Source organism: Pinus tabuliformis, chromosome 6 (assembly GCF_031772625.1).
Source record: "Pinus tabuliformis cultivar Carrire ecotype Pingquan chromosome 6, CPIR1, whole genome shotgun sequence".
Taxonomy (NCBI): Eukaryota; Viridiplantae; Streptophyta; class Pinopsida; order Pinales; family Pinaceae; genus Pinus; species Pinus tabuliformis.
Window position 1 is genome coordinate 309,032,500 of NC_142292.1, and position 18,014 is coordinate 309,050,513.

At 43.6% G+C, this 18,014-nt stretch overlaps 1 protein-coding gene across 1 annotated transcript in view; it reads right to left on the reverse strand.

Moving 5' to 3' along the window:
- Positions 1–18,014, reverse strand: part of LOC149258544 (anoctamin-like protein Os01g0706700) — a 301,245-nt gene that overhangs the window by 219,970 nt on the left and 63,261 nt on the right. The gene's annotated exons all lie outside the window — the stretch shown is intronic.

Sequence of the window (18,014 nt, forward strand, 5' to 3'; positions counted from 1 at the left end):
AAGGATGAAAATGAAAAATAAAGGAGATTACCATGAACTGCATATCAACACTAGGGCAAAAGTTCACTTTTATAACTTTAGACAGGCATCTAAAAGCAACTAGAAGTCACTAGGATAACCTAAAAATAAATTAGAAAACAAATTAAAATTTAAAATTTAAAAAAACACAAGTAAAAAGCTGAAACATGAGTTGTACGGCCCTGAAACGTGTTTTAGGCCGTACTTGCCACGTTTCAGTTCATGAAACATGGCAGTACGGCCTGAAACGCGTTTCAGGGCTGTACCATACGCGTTTCAGCGTTACGTACCCATTTCCGTATGGAAACACCCCCTTGCCCTACATTTCCTGCAACAAGAGATCTCTAAACAAATTGAGACATATAGGATGGCAGGTGGCACATTTGGCTTTGAGATGGCTATCACTGGTAGGACGATTAAAATGCCAGGTATTTTTTAATTTGTAACTTTGTTTCAAATTTCATTGTCTCTTCAAATTCCATTTTTTTCTTATGTTTATTTAAAATTTTATTTGTAATTTTATTGTAGATGCATGGTGGAAAATGTATGGTGGCAGGGTACCCCTTCTGCAAAAGCTTGCCATTCGCATCCTCAGCCAAACATGCAGCTCCTCAGGATGTGAGCGCAACTGGAGTGTATTTGAAAAAATACACAACAAGAAGCGCAACAGGTTAACACTTAAATATTTAAAATATTGCAAATTTCCAAATAAATTTTTGAATTTATTAAACAATATTTTTTTTTTAATTATTAATTATTATTTCATGATCTTTGTATAGGTTGGAGTCCCAGCGACTTAATGACATGGTCTACATCTACTACAATCTTCATTTGTGGGTGAGGCAACTTGAGAGGACACCTGATGTGGATGCCATCTCATTGGATGGGATTGACACCACTGCTGCATGGAGGGTTGAGGCCGAGAGGCCTCTCATGGAGTCTGCTGATGATTGGTTAGTGCAGGATGTAGTGGAGGGGGAGGAGGAGGAGGAGCAGGTGGAGGAGGAGGAGGAGGAGCAGGTGGAGGAGGAGGAGGAGGAGGAGGAACAGGAGGAGGAGGTGACACCGCCTGCCAGGGCTACCACTGCCACCAATAGAGGACATGGTCTACCTCCTATAGCTCCTACTTCTAGTTCTTCAACTTCTAGAGCACATCAGACTCCACTGCCATCTCCACTAGCACGGGCACCGACATCTACATCTAGAGGGAAAGGGAAAGCTGTGGCATTTTCTCGCAAGAGGGGCAGAGGAAATCAATAGGATTAGACTTTCATTTTATTGTATATGACATTATGACATGATGAAATACATTATCATATTTTTTGTTGATATTTTGAGGCTGAGTTGGGACTCAGGAGTCAGGACTTACTATTCAAGACATGATTCAATGTTATGTGTGATTTTAGCGCTAGAAATGATATTAAACATCTTATATATTAGTTTTTTTATCATATTTATGTGTCAATGTATTTATTTTATGTTGTAGATGGTTTAGATATTAAAAAAATTGAAAAAAAATGAACATTTTTGTACCAAACGACTATTTCCCAATTTTTTCTGATTTTTTCCCCACGTCAATTTAATCCCGATAACGATTAATGTAACATTGCTCTAGACACTAGGATTCACCCAAGGCCTCACCATCAAGCTGTACTCTGGCTTTGGGGGTATGCTTGGAGGAAAAAACTCACTTAATTGTTAAATTCTCTGAGGAAAATGATAATTAACCAAGTGAAAAAAACCTCCCAGCGTAAACCCACTTGATGACAAGTTTCCAAGTTACCTAGGCCTGTTACATGACTCAAACTCATCATATTGGCATCAATTTACATCATTCTCATAGGGCTTGTGGAATCTGGGTACAATAGAAGAAGAAATAGAGTTGAAAAACTCTGGTGACATGGTGATCTCTGATGGTGCAAGAAGCCTTTGGTACATCCTTGGGCATGGAGTCTTCAAAAATATTCAGGTGCCACTCCAGTGGTCAACACCACCAAAATGGGTAACCCCCTAGGAGAAAACTTTTCTCCTATTTCGAGAAGCTAGCTAGCCAGCAACCCTACACAATAGTTTGATGATGATGATATGTCAGCTCCTCCACTCGATGATGATGATATGCCAACTCCTCCACCATTTGCACCAATCATTGCAGCTCTCACCATCTCGCATTGCTCTTAAATAAAGATGGGCAACCAATCAGCAAAGACTTTGATAACTTTTCAATCAACTGCTTTTAGTTAATGTTTCATGCATTTGGTATGGATAAAAGGTGATCTGGATGATTGACCGATCTTGACTGTAAATCTATTCTCTCACCTTACTTGAACGGTTAATCTTTAGCCCTATTCCAGTGGGACTGTTACCCACCACCTGTGGGTAGCATATATGGGAGAAACATTTTCTCCTAGATTGTCCTCAATGGGCAGCCAACGGCCCCTTGCAGCCCCCAGATAGCTCGATGTGCCATTTTCTCTGCCATCTGAGCCAGCCATGTGGTTCCTCGCCCATCTATTATGAATGTATGTTTGAAGGTAGGCCTCCCAACCCCAAAGGTATGGCTTTTCATTAGTATAGTTGAGTGCTTTTCCTTACTTATCATGGGGACTCTCGGGCATGAATTGGTGGGAGGATTCGGTAGAAAGAGTGAGTTAGGTTTGTATTCTTGTCTCCATTTCCCGATTTCGTGGTTACCCTTGTGTCCTAGTCTTGTGGGATCTACTTTACTGGCCATTCGCTTTAGTGTTGGCACTACATGGGAAATCTCGATTTTGGTTGCGTGGTCCCGCTTCCCGATACCAACTACATTACTCCCTCTCCAATTATTTGAGCCTCATTCATCTCTTTTCCCATATGAATCGACAAGTGTCCACTAGGTCCACATAGGGTTAGCCTCACCCTCCCCTTGTCCACACCTTGGGTCGGGCCTGAAACGATGCACCAGAGGTTGATGCAACTAAAAAGAAAGTAAAAATCATAATTTGGCCACTCTCAACAGGAAATGTACCACAAAATGCAAAATATGGCCGCGACATACAAATTTAGCACGTGGGCAAAAGCCAAACATGAGCTCTACTCCTTATTCATGGCCACCACCCTGGTTCTTATGGGCCCTAGATGAGCCCCCTTCAACATTAAGGAACCTATGATTGTCCCGACCCTTGGTGGGCGATGAACTGCCCCACCTCAAGGGGGTATCCACTGCTATGTATTACACATCATGCTCTCCATCCCCTGAAGCCCTGAGCAATTACGAAGAAAAATCAATAAAAGGCAAAAGGCATATGAAAACAGGTGGAAAAGACAAAGGTCAAGGTTACTCATGTACCACGACTTGCTCCCTCCTACACTCACATACCCAGGTGTGGGCTTCCCTTATTATAACTGCCCATGCACCTTGACATGTGGTTTGTATGATTCCCATGATTTCCCACTCCATTCCATTATTATATCACTTGCCACCAACCTCTTAAAGGATGTACTATGGACATGCCACCCCCTTTAAAGGTTGAAACCACCTAATAGGGTCCTTGGTTAACCCCTTATTTGTGAAAATTCCTATGTTGGAATCACTACTGCAGCAAAATTATGTTACTTCTCCTACTTGTTAATTCATGCAAGTTATTTATTGTTTTCTACGGTAAATATCGAAACAAATACATCTGCAACCTTCACTTTAATTGACATATATGCGGAAACAAAATACTGAGCAAGAAAGAAAAATACAACACATAGGACACAGTTATTTTTGGACAAATAGTCCCCAAAAAAACCCAATGCGGGAAAACCAGTGCAGCAGCTCTGAGAGTTTTATTATTATGCAGGAGAAATTTTGAATACAATTCTAGGATGCTCAACTAGCAATCTGATACAGAGATAATACTGAACACAAGACTGGTGAAATGATCTCACCATGTCACTGGAGATTCAGTGACTGCTCCTGCTGCTCTAGAGGCTGTACGTCACCCTCTGCGTGGCCTCTGTGTAGAACTGCATCACCCTGTGCAGTTTCTATGTCACCCCTCCTCGGTATTATGCTGCCTCTCCTCTAGATCCTTTGCTGGCTGAGAAATCGACCTTCTGCCTCCCAGGCTCACACTCTGGCTTCCGACAACTGAGTTTCGACTTCCCTTAGTAGGAACTCAACATCCCTTAAGGACTGCATTGCCTATGCATGGGCTAGCGTTAGCCTTCCTCTGGACGTCTTTTTGTTCTCCCTCTACCTGGTACTCTCTGGAAATTCCTTCTTCTGAATTCTCACTGCCCCTCTACTGCAAGATCTCCTCAATCGATTTTCCTCCTGAGAACTTCTCACTTTAGAAAATCGATTTTCTCATCCAAATGACCCTCAAGCCCCTTCTTATATCTTCCTGTTGGACAACCAACGGCCTAGATTAACTCCTAATCAAAGACTCAGATCGATTTGACTTGATCTTCGTCTTTATCTAGAAGATTCACCCACAATTAGATTAATACCCATTAATATTTTAATTTTCCTAAGTTTAGATTAGGAACTCCATTAAAAATATTAATTATTTTAATAAAATCGTTTCTGAGTGGAATTTCCCAAAACAATTTCTAGGTTCTTTGGAATGCATGTGCCCAATCCTCCTTGCAAAATTTGAGCTCTAAGGCACATCCGATGCTACCCCAAATCAACACTCCCTCTTAGCAAGGAATGTGCTTTAGCAATATACTATTGTTGCATACTGCTCTGACTCTAAAGCATCGTCCTCTGCGCTGTTGATGTCTAACATGTTGTCTACCAACTACTGTGCTTCTGCTGTAACAGTACTGCTACCTTTGACACTACCAATGCCAATGCTACATCTGTGCTACAGCTCCCTCTCAAACGTTGCATTTTCTATGTTGTTAGCACTGCCACTACTAACATTGCATCCGTACTGCAACTAAGTTGGTGAGAGAAGCAACTGAAAACACCCAAAACTAGACAAGTATCCAGTGGATACACCTCGGTGTTGAAAGCCTCACTGTTGCTAATCCCATGCTATCTTCTGAAGCTCTGCACTGTGCCTCCACGCACTGCTGCCTCTCTGCCCTACACTGCTCAAGTTATGGCGCTGCTAACTTTTTCATCTGTCGCTCCAACACTCCATGGCACCACTGAAAAACTCCTCCATCCCACTACTGCTAATCATGGGCTCCTGCAGCAAGGTGATGATCCAAGAGGTGGGCTCCTCAAGGATCTTACCCATCTGTAGCTCTATCGAACTATAGTTCTATATCAACCCACCTCCCCCTAGAGGTATCTTAACTGTCATGGCAAACTCCTCTTCCTGTTCGATCTGTGGCTACAACCTTAGGATCATGCTTCTCATCCTTATCCTTTTTCTTCAAAGGACATTGGGCTGCAAAGTGGCCCATCTCGCCACATCTGAAACACTTCACCTTGGAGACATCCTTCTTTTGTCTCTATTGCCCCTGTTGCCCCTTCGATGCAAGGTTTACATTATCCTCTTCCTCTACTTTGGGCTTTGACCCACTGTTGTTGCTGCTTCCGTCATGTTTGACCTCAACTCTTCTTGTTTTAGAGCTACTCACATCTCATCCAAATTTGGCAATGCTGCTCTGCCCAGGATACTCTGGACAAAGACTTGCCATTCATCCGAAACAGAATTTAGAGCCAGTCTCAATAACTCTGAATCTTGAGGTGTATGCCCCACAACTGACGACTCATCACGGGTCTCCTTCAGCTTCTTGAGGAATGGATCGACACGTTCTCCCTTCTGCATTTGCGCAGATCTCAACTTTTCTTCCAAGTACATCTTCCACTACTCTGAAGATCCCTGGACCCTAATACAATGTGGCCAAGGCATCACACATTTCCTTACTAGTCCCTCTGCTAGCAACGTGGCACACCACGTGATCCTTGACTCCATCCAAAATCATCCTCTTGGCCTCCACCATCTCAACCTTGTACTTATTTAGCAGATCTGCATCCGCAGGTTCAACTACCACGCTATCAACATAAGTCTTAAGGGCATGCGCATCTAAGGAAGGTCATTCTAGCTTTCTAGATGGCATAGTTGGAAGCTCTGTCCAACCAGTCCTGATCCCTCAGGCCACTAGTTACCATCTCTGCCAAAAATGTCAAAAACCCCTCTTAGTTTCTCATTGCTCCTGCTTAGCCAATGAGAAAACGGACTTCTTGGCAAGAAGTCTACTAAGGAAAAATCCCTTCATAGTGCTCCTCTTCTTTCTTCTGACGTTCTTTCTCTCCGTCAACTCACTCGAAGAGAGACTACCTCAAATTTTCGACCCTCCAGCTAGAACTGTGCAAACTCTCTAGAGTTTTCAACTTGCTGCCTTCTGCAGCTTTTCGATTTCCCCTTCTACTCAGCGTTGGGGTTTCTGGTTCTTCTCTTCTTGTCTCACCCGCACTAGCTCTGATACCATGTGAAAATTCCTAAGCCGGAATCCCTACTACAACAAACTGATGTTACTTCTCCTACTTGTTCATTTATGCAAGTTATTTATTGTGTTCTATGGTAAATATCGAAGAAAATACATCTGTAGCCTTCACTTAATTAACATATATGCGAAAACAAAATACTAAGCAAGGAAGAAAAATACAACACATAGGACATAGTTATTTTTGGACAAATAGTCCCCGGAAAAACCCAATGCAGGAAAACCGGTGCAGCAGCTCTAAGGGTTTATTATTATGCAGGAGAAATTTTGAATACAATTTTAGGATGCTCAACTAGCAATTCAATATAGAGATAAGATAAGATAAGATAGTTTTATTAATGTCCAGCGAATGACCACAAAGTAGGTCAATGGGACTGTCGGTTACATAAGGGGGCCGTGCCCAGTAGGAGAACCAATCGGTCTCCTCAGAAAGACAAATGTTGAAAGGAAGATAGAAACTAAAAACGAGGCGGGTTGGGAAGAGCGTATGGAGCTCCGATCCCGGCCACGCCAGTTGATCTCTAGACTGCGTCGTAGTCTCAATGGTGAAGAAGACCCTGGGGACTCGGATGTGGGAGTCCGCTACTCCTAACATCCGAGGCCGAGAGAAAAGAGCTGTGGGTAGTTCAGCAAGGTTTGCTGGTTTGAAGCGGTGGGCGCTGGTGCCTCCCATTGTGTTGTCTCTGTGATCTAATGATCTTGGGCCGCCTCTCGGGGAGATGCCTGGAACGGTTCTGCTGCTGGGCCCTCCTAAGTAAGGGGCCTCTCCTCTTAACTGAACGAGGGTCTGTCGATCTGTGTGAGCCGGACTGATCGGTACTCGGACTGGTTGATCTCTTAACTCCTCGGGCTGAGGGGAGTATGCTGAAGAAATAGGTGATCTGACGAGTAGTGTTGGGTCAGACGGGAGGCTGGAGGATATGCTCCTGATGCTTTAGAGTCTCCGGATGTAAAGTGCGACGCATCTCTGGTCCGTGTCGCTGAAGAAGCTGGATAGGTTCTATGGTCCTCTGAACAGACAGTGGTAGCGACCTCTGATCTCATAATATATCGGACAACCGAAGATGAAGTGCCATTCGGTTTCCACCTCCTGTGTATGGCATAGCCGGCAAGTCCTGTCAACTCTCTCTATCTGGTGGTCTGTCTCTACCCGAAGCCTATGTGATCCAACTCTGAACTGCCCGAGGGGGATCCGAAGAGCATGCATCCAATGTCGAAGCGTGTACTGGGGGCGAACTATAAGCCCGTCTCTGATACTCAAGAAGTGCTCTGCATAGAACGCCATCTTTGGACGCAGGCCCCCCGGGGGGTTAATCCATGTGACCTGGATAAACTGCCTGTAGATGTCTTCCTTGATGATCTTATTTAGTTCCTGCCTGGGGGGGAGTCCTCTGGGGGCGTTCAGGGAATACCGAAAGGGGGGGAGATGATCTATATGGAGTCCCACTGCCTCGAGGAACTTCGAGACCCCTGTATACCAACACTTGGCTTTTCCTGGTTGGGTGCGGTCGATGGCCTCAAAAGAGCAGTAGGCTAGATAAGGGTACCTTTCGCGTCCTTTCAATGTATCTGCGAAGCTCCGGGCTCGGTGAAGAAAGGAGACCAGTCTGAAGGCTGTCTCAAGGCGGAAGGGCTGTGCACCAAACTCGGCCAGTATGATTTGTTGTGGGATAGTATGCTTGCAACGGATAATACGTCGGAGGAGAAGGGTTTGGACTCTCTCAACTGCTGCCCAATCTGACTCAAGCAAGGAGGGGCCCCAAATTTCCGATCCATACAGGACCGTGGGTCGGATCAGGGCGTCCATAAGGCTCAACTTTGACGAGATGTCCTGGAAGTGATGGCGGAAACATTGTCTCTCTAAAATGGCTAGAGAGCCATACCCCTTATTGATCCAAGGTTGCAGAGCTGGCCGCATACTGAACCGGGGGCCCGAAAACTGTACTCCCAAGTACGTGTAGCTATTGGTAATCTCCACACTCTCTCCCTTGAAGAGAAATCAGAGATCCTAAGACTTCTTCTTTGTCTTACTCAGGTTCACTGTCAATTTCCGGAGATCACAGAATCGGGCTAATGCATCCAGCTGCCTCTGGAGACCTTCTGGTGATGAGGATAAGAGTGCAATGTCATCTGCAAAGAGTAAGATATAGATCAAAACCTGATGAAGATAGCAACCGTCAGACTCCACTCCTATATGTGTTCCCGCAAAAAGGCTTCGAGCTCATCAATATATATCCCAAATAGGGTGGGGGAGAGTGGGCACCCCTGCTTAACTCCAATCGTGCTCCGGATGAACTCAGATAGTCCCCCCACAGTGCGAAGACGGCCCAGGACAGCCTCATAAAGACGCATAACAACAATCAGCCGGGAGTTTGAGGTATTGGTGTCTTTGAGTCGTTGTAGAAGATCCTCTCTTGGGACTGAATCAAAAGCCTTCCGGAAGTCCACAAAGCAGCAATACACCTTCGAGGACCGGTGGCGTGCTTCCTCGATCACAGCACGGAGTGTAAAAATGTGGTCAATGGTCTGATGATTTGGCCTGAAACTAGCTTGGCCTCTAGCCCTGAGATCTCTTTCTTCAAAATCATCGGAAAGCTTTTTATGAAGGATAGTAGCATAGAGTTTTGAGAATGTATGACCCACCATAATTGTCCTGTAGTTGTTGGGGTCCGAGGTATCCCCTGACTTATGGATGGGATATATAATATGGTGGGACCATATGGGGGGGAACCCTTCTCGGACCACATGGTTGAAGAGATTTTCCAGGTATTCGACTAAGGGTCGGATGCCTTACCCTATCACTGGTGAAATGAACTCACCCTATCGCTGGAGAATCAGTGACTGATCCTACTGCTCTAGAGGCTCTACATCACCCTCTGTGTGGCCTCTGTGCAAAACTGTGTCACCCTGGGTAGTTTCTACGTCACCCCTCCTAGGTATTACGCTGCCTCTCCTCTGGATCCTCTGATGGCTGCGAAATCGACCTTCTGCCTCGCAGACTCACACTCTAGTTTCCAACCACTGAATTTCGACTTCCCTCAGCAGGAACTCGACTTCCCCTCAAGGACTGTGCTGCCTTTGCATCAACACTGCGTGGGTCAGCGTTGGCCTTCCTTTAGACGTCTTTCTATTCTCCCTCTGCCTGGTACTCTCCAGAAATTCCTTCTTTCGGATTCTGACTGCCCCTCTACTGAAATTCCTCAATCGATTTTCCTCCTGAGAACTTCTCACTTCAGAAAATCGATTTTCTCAATCTCTCTTGGTGTATCTCCAAATGACCCTCAAGCCCCTTCTTATATCTTCCTGTTGGATAATCAACGACCTAGATTAACTCCTAATCAAAGGCTTAGATCGATTTGACTTGATATCTATCCTTATCTAGAAGATTCACCCACAATTAGATTAATATCCATTAATATTTTAATTTTCCTAAGTTCAAACTTAGGAACTCCATTAAAAATATTAATTATTTTAATAAAATCATTTCTGGGTGGAATTTCCCAAAGCAGTTTCTGGATTCTTTGGAAAGCATGTGCCCAAGCCTCCCTGCAAAATTTGAGGTCTAGAGCACATTCGATGCTACCCCAAATCGACATTATTGAGCTTGGAGACACTTATACATGCCAAAGCCCACTATGAAAGGGCATATGCCACCATGAAGTGCCCCATTGATCCCATGATTTGTAAGCATTATTACTTGATTACTATAATGATTTGTTGTATTGGAGGGCAAGGGGACGCATTGGATCTTATGCAGGATTGATCTTTTATTTGTTGATTTGTTGATTTACTCTTTTATGGATTTTCACCACTAGGGAGGCTTCCTTTCTTTAGGTCACCTAATAAATATATCAAGTACAAGGGATAAGGTGACAAGATAGGATTAAGGAGGAAAACCCCACCTAAGAACAAGGCTGAGCTAGCACAATAGGCAATTCGCATGCCCCACTAGGGGCCTAATTAGGGCACAACGTGATCTAGGGCTTGATAAATAGCAAGGTAAATAAGCTTGCCTAAGATCACAAGGCCAAGAAAAGGCTTCTAATCAAATGTATACCTTCAATTTATGCAACACGAAGTCTTCAATAAATGCCAAGTTGAAGCCTAAGGCAAACTAGGGCTTTTCTAGGGCAAATCTACATAAGGCAATGGACGTTACCCTAAAAAGGAGAACTTAGCCATGGGAATGGCTTGATTTTGAGGCAAATACCTCATCTCCACATGTTGAATCCCACTACCAAGCAATGCCTTCAACCCTAGTTGAGAAATATGCCCTTGCCCTAGCTAGTAACTTTCTTAAGAGGCCGAAAATGAGGTTAAGGAGAGAAAGTGAAATTTAAGATGATCAACCATGTAACAAAAGGCATGTTCATTGACCTTGCGTGATGGAGTCTAAGGGATGATTAAAGATTGCTAAACGTTGGCAAAGGAGTAAGGAAAAAGAAACCCTAGGGTTCAAACCCTAACTATCACTTTTGTGAGGGAGAAAAGTCAATGAGGAGAGCTAGTTTAAAGGTTCACCCATGGCACATTCTATAAGTGGGTAATGCATGCAATATTCTCATCAAAAGCTCATAGAATAATTCCCAACCAAAAATTTGCACATAGAAACCATAGATAATCAACCATTCCATATAATAGCCACAAAATAATAAAGATTTATCGAATACAAGGTACAATTACAAAATAGAATGCATGAGCAAGTTCTTTATTGCTCCAAAAGGACATCTACAAAGCCAAGAAATAACTGCATTAGCGAAATCCACCATAGATTACATCTCCACAAGATTCAAGTACAAAACTTAGCTAAGCCAAGTTTCTCCAAGAGGGTCAAAAATGTCACAAGTGATGATAAACAAATGATATGTGCCTATCCTCTATTTATATGAGGATTAGGACAACTAATTATGTCTACAAAGCCCCTAAAAACAATTTTGGTCACTAAATAACCTTGGGTTACAATCCAACCCATTAGCTAACATCAAAATAAGCCTAATTTGCCCACACTTTTGAGCCACAACCTCCAAAAAGCTAGCATCATCCATCATAAGTGCTCCAAATGCCAAGTCCGAGGGTGATGAGGTGTCAAATAAGGTGTAGATGCCTGGAAGATCCAACATTTGAGGGTTAGTGTGAAAATTCCAAAACCCAGAATCCTATTGCAGTAGCTAGAAATTATTCTCCTAACTGTTAATTTAAATTAACAATTTATTTACTGTTTTCTATAGCAAATACTGAATAAATCACACTACAGCCTACACAAATAAAACTAGGGAAGAATAAACACTGGATGAAATGCTAGCACACACACATAAAATAACACAGTTTTTTTTGGACCAATGTCCCCGGAAAAACCCAACTCGGGAAAACCGGTGCAGTAGTGAGGGTTTTATTTTATTTAGTAGCAGTGAAATCTGAGTACATCTATGGATGCTCAACTAGCAATCCAAACAACTAAAAAATCTGAGCAAAATACTGAAGGGAATTACCCTTCTCCCACAAGCAATCTCTAGCCCGACTTTTCCCTATCAAAACTCAACCTCCTAGAGGCCTACATCAGCCTCTGCACTGCTCTGCGTAGCTGGCTAGATGGCTTGCTTCGGACTGGGCTCTGATGAAGTCATTCTACCTCTGGATGTTCAGAAAATCGTCTCTCCATCTCTTTGGGACTCCTTCCCGGCCTCTGGAACTGAGAATGATTTTTCTTCTCTCCAAATCGAACTGCCTGACTGAAGCAACTACATTGCCCCTCAACGCTGCCTCTCTGGGATAATTCAGCTCACTTGTTGCTGCCTCTCCGAATCTAGAAAATCTTTCCTCCAGATCACTATCTCTACCCCTCACCCACTGCTTCGATCTCACTAGCTCTCTCTCGGACAACTGACTACTACTACTCTGGAAATCGATTTGCTCATGAAATCGAAGTACTCAAGTGTCTTCTCCATCACCACATCGACCTCCTCTTATAATCCTCTATTGGACCACCAACGGCCAATATTAAAACATAATCGATGGCTAGGATCATCTTGGAGTCGATCCATGTGAGTTTCTAGAACATTCACAACTTGAAGTAATTAATTATGATTAATTAGTCATATTCCCTAAATTTAGACTTAGGAAATATTTAAAAGATGACTCATAATCTAATTAAGTCATTTCTAGGCGGAATTTCCAGAAACGATTTCTGGGTTTTGGAGATCTCTGTATTCTAGCCTCTCCACAAAATTTTGTGGCTAGAACACATCCGATGCTACAAAAACTAACACTCCCTCTTAGCGAGGAATGTGTTCTAGTGCTCTATTGCACACCCTGTGTTAGCACCCTGTCTCTGCATCATCTCTTGTCACGCTACTCATGTCTGGCTACTGTTGCCCACCAACCATTGTGCAACTTTGATATGTGTTGCATCTGTGTTGTTGTTGATCCTGTTGAACCGCTGCCAACATTGCATCTGCACTACAACTCCCTCTCATATGTTGTTGCAGCAACTACAACTGAGAAGCATCCTAAATATTGAATCAATTGTAATCAGTATGATGCATCTATCTTCCAAGTCTCCAACTGTTGCTAGTATCTACGTTGTCACAAAGGAATCTACGTTGCTACTGACTCTGCATTATTGCCAACTTTGCACTGCGCTCCCCAGCAGCTAACTGCTAGTAGTCTATGCATCTGTCACTCTGGTATCTAACTGCATTTGTTGCCACTGATCCATCCAACTACTAAAAAATTGTGGGGCCCCATAACAAGGTATTGATCCAAGAGGTGGACCTCCTCAAGGATCTTGCCCATCTGTAGCGCTCTGGGGCTACAACACCATGTCACCCCACTTCACTCTTGGGGGTATACCAACAAACATGGTGAATTCATCCTCCAACCTGGAGGGAAACCTATCGATCTTTGTTGAATCTGCCTGCTAGTCCTGCTTCTCCTTTTCCTTCTTCCTGAGAGGACACTGTGTATTGTAGTGATCGAACTCACCACATCTGAAGCACTTTACCTTCGATAGGTCCTTCTTTCTTTGCTCCCCCTATCCCTGACCGAGACCTTTAGATGCGAGAACCACATTCTTCTCATCCTTCACCTATTTATGTCTATTGTTGTTGTCATTGTTGGAACTCTTTAAAAGAGCTAACATCAACTCCTACTGCAAATCGGACCACATCATGTCCTAACTTGGCAAGGTATCTCTGCCCAAAATACTTTGGACAAACATCTGCCACTCCTCAGGGACACTATTTAGTGCCAATCCCACTAGCTCTGTGGGTTGAGTCACTGCCCCAACAGCTGACAAATGGTCCCGAACCTCGTGAATCGTGGTGAGGAAGGGGTCTATGCTTTCCCCCTTTTGCAACCTGATGCATCTCAACTTATCCTATAAATACATCTTCCACTGCTCGGAAGTGCCCTGGTACAACGTGGAGAGTGTCCCACATCTCTTTGGAAGTACCTTTGCCAATTATGTGTGAAATAATGTGATCCCGAACTCCGTCTAGGATCAACCTCTTCGCCTGAGCCATCTCCTTTCTGTACTCCTTCCGCTGATCAACATCCTGAGGAACTACTACCAATGCATCAATATATGTCTTCATACCACATTCATCTAGAAGGAAGGACATCCTTGCCTTCCAAATGACATAGTTGGAAGCTCCATCCAACCTGTCCTAATCTTGAAACCCCAACAGTGGCCATCTCAACAAGTGTCGAAAATCTCTCATTCCCTTTTGCTCAACGGCTACTAGGCTATTCGAACTCCCTTCTGGAGTGAGAAACTCTACTCACAATGGTTGTTGATCTGCAAGGGAAATCGAACTTCTTGAGAATAGAAGTTCCCTAAGGAAAATTTTCCCTCGGTGTGTGCTCTTCTTCCACCCGACGCTAGCTCTGCTGCTGGAAAAACTACTGCATCCAGCTAGAGATCCGCTTTGCAAAAATACTAGGTTTCTCCATCTGTCTCTGGAATCACTCGATCTGGAGAGATCAAATCTTTCTGTCCCTCTCTCAGACAAATCAAATATCCTCAAGAAATTTGGCCTCTTAGCAAAGTGACTACGCAGCCCTCTAGGGTTTCGATTTGCTGCCCACACTGAACAACGAAACTCCTCCTTTCTTCGCTATTGAGCTCTCCAGCGGATCATCTGCACTCTAATACCATGTGAAAAATCCAAAACCCGAAATCCTATTGCAGCAACTTGAAATTATTTTCCTAATTTTTAATTTAATTTAACAATTTATTTATTGTTTGCTACAGCAAACACTGAATAAATCACACTACAACCTACACACATACAGACATAAAATAACAGTTATTTTTGGACCAATGTCCCCAGAAAAATCCAACTTGGGTAAACCAGTGCAGCAATGAGGGTTTTATTTTATTATGCAGCAATGATATTTGAGTACATCTATGGATGCCCAAATGGAAATCCAAATAACAAGAAAATCTTAGCAAAATATTGAAGGGAATTACCCTTCTCCCACAAGCAATCTTTGGCTCGACTTTCCCTATCAAAATGCAGCCTCCTGGAGCTCTGCGTCAACCTCTACGCTGCTATGTGTAGATGGCTCGACAGCTTGCTTCGGATTGGGCTCTGATGAAGTCGTTTTGCCTCAGGATGCTGAGAAAATCGTCTCTCCGGCTTTCTAGGATTCCTTCCCGGCCTCTGTGTTTAGAAATCTAGGGCATTCAGAGTTACAAGATTTCTCTGCTTGATAATTGCTTGTGAAGATACTTTTACTTCTTAACTTATAGTCTTCTCTTTTTTAGCTTATTAATGTGTTCTTTTCATCAAGACAATTACCAATATGCACAATAAAAGACAAGTGACGCAGTATGTAGGCTTGTCAGCCAAGACCAAAACCTCACCTCTTGAGAGGAAAACCCGATCAAAATTCTTCTTCTAGATATTCAATTGATAAGTACCAAGACCATGATACAAACCCTTGACTCTAGTATCCTCCCAAGAACCTTGTCACTAAACTGGATGCTTTGCCTCTTCCATTCCTTGCCTTTCTTCTTGATCGCGAACTGCTCCACTCGGCTCCTTTTAGAGAAACTTGGTCTCTATCCTTCACACTGCTTATTCTTGGTTTCCCTAGAGAATCTCGGTCTCTAGGCCTTCACTGGTATTCACTAGAGAAACTCGGTCTCTAGATCTCAGTCACCCAGAAGAATCCTTCTCTTGCTGCCCCAGAAGAAACCCTCCTTTGCTTGCCCAGAAGAGACCTTTCTTCGTTGCCCTAGAATAATACCCTCTTCACTGATCCAGAAGAACCTCTCCTTCGCACTTCCCAAAAGAATCTCTCCTTTGTACTCCCCAAAAGAAACCCTACTTTGCAATGCCCAGAAGAATCTTCTTTACTCTCCCTTCTTCACACTTCTACTTCGCACTTTTCTTGACCCCTCTTCGCACTTCTGCTCCATCAAATTCAAGTTGAGTCACTTTCTTCAAATGGACGCTGAGTGTGCTTTATATATACACCTCATACCATGTCCTTTAGGCCGACATGATTGCTGGAGGTTACATTGATTTCTTCTAGAGAATTCCTTCATCATTGTAGGTCAACTTGAAGAGGATAGATGACAAGTTCTTGGACAATACTTTACATAGACAAGATTGACCTTTTACAAAGTGTAACATGACTTCATGACAATGACTCTCACATTTTATGACTAGATGACAAATAAATCCTAAAGACTCTCAATGGGGAGTCTTGACTCAAAAACAAAATCCCTTGCTCATGAAACCCATGAAGCAAGTCAATAAACTAATTTTATTTTTCTTATTTACATCTCATTACATAAAATCATATTTACATGTCATTATGAAGACCGAACCTAGTTACACTTTTCAACACGCTGGAACTGAAAACAATTGTTCTTCTCTCCAAATTGAACAGGCTGACTAAAGCAACTGCGCTACCCTTCAACACTACCTCTTTGGGATAATTTGGTTCACTTGTTGCTGCCTCTGCGGATCTGGAAAATCTTTCCTTTGGATCATTGTCTCTGCCCCTCACTCACTGCTTCTGAGTTTCAGAGAATACATGCATTCTAGCCTCTCCACCAAGTTTTGTGGCTAGAACACATCCAATGCTACAAAACCTAACATGAAGTACGCTTTGCTATGGTGGACGCCCATGGCTCTCAACGCTCACCCTATAAGTGTCAATGTGGCCCTTCATAGGGTTAAGACCCAATATAGGGAGACCAAGCCCCAAACAGAGGCAAACGTGCAATCCTGCATAAGATCCAATGCATCCCCTTGCCCTCCAATACAACAAATCATTAGATTAATCGAGTAAAAGAACTTACAAGTCATGGGATCAACGGGGCGCTTCATCGTGGCATGCCCTTCCATAGTGGGATTTGGCATGTACAAGTGTCTCCAAGCTCAATAGGGGGTTAACCAAGGACACTATTAGGTGGTTTCAACCTCTAAAGAGGGGTGACATGTCCATGGTACATCCTTCAAATGGTAGGTGGCAGAAGATATAATAAGGGAGAGGAGCAGGGATCAAGGGAATCATCTAAACCACATGTCATGGTACAAGGGTAGTAATAAGGGAAGCCCACACCTAGGTATATGAGTGTAGGAGGGAGCAAATTGTGGTACATAAGTTACCCTAGCCTTTGTTTTTCCACCCTTCCTCATATGCCTTTTTCCTTTGATAGATTTATCTTGATAACTGCTCGGGGCTCCTGGGGATGAGAGCATGATGTGCGATATGTAGCAGTGGATACCCCCTTAAGGTGGGGCAGTTCATTGCCCACTAGGGGTTAGGGCAATCATGGTTCCTTAATGATGGAGGGGGCTCATTTAGGACCCATAGGAACCAGGGCGATGGCCATGGGTAAGGGGTAGAGATCATGCCCGACTTTTAACCACATGCTAAATTTGTATGTCCCGGCCATCTTTTGCATTTTGTGGTACATTTCCTATTAAGAGTGAACAAATTATGCTTTTTCTTTTCTTTTTAGCTACATCAACCTCTGGGTTATTATTTCAGGCTCGACCCAAGGTGTGAACAAGGGAAAGGGAGGCTAACCCTATGTGAATCTAGTGGAGACATGTGGACCCAGATGGGAAAATAGATGAACGAGGCTAAAATGAGTGGAAGGGGAGTCATGTAGGTGGTATCGAGAAGTAGGACCACGCAACCAAAATCGAGATTTCCCATGTAGTGCCAACCCTGAAGCCAATGGCCAGTAAAGGAGATCCCACAGGACTAGGATACAAGGGTAACCATGGAATCGGGTAATGGAGACAAGAATACAGACCTAACCCACTCTTTCTGTCGAATCCCCCCACCAATCCATGCCCAAAAGTGCCCATGAAAAGTAAACAAAATTACTCAACCAAACCAATGAAAATTCATACCTTTGGGGTTGGGAGGCCCACCTTCAAACATATAAACATGAGAAGTGATCGAGAGACCACATGGCTGGCTCAAGTGGTGGAGACAATGGCACATTGAGCTATCTGGTGGCTACAAGGGGTTGTTGGCTACCGGCTGAGGACCATCTAGGAGAAAAAATTTCTCCTATATACACTGCCCACAGTTGG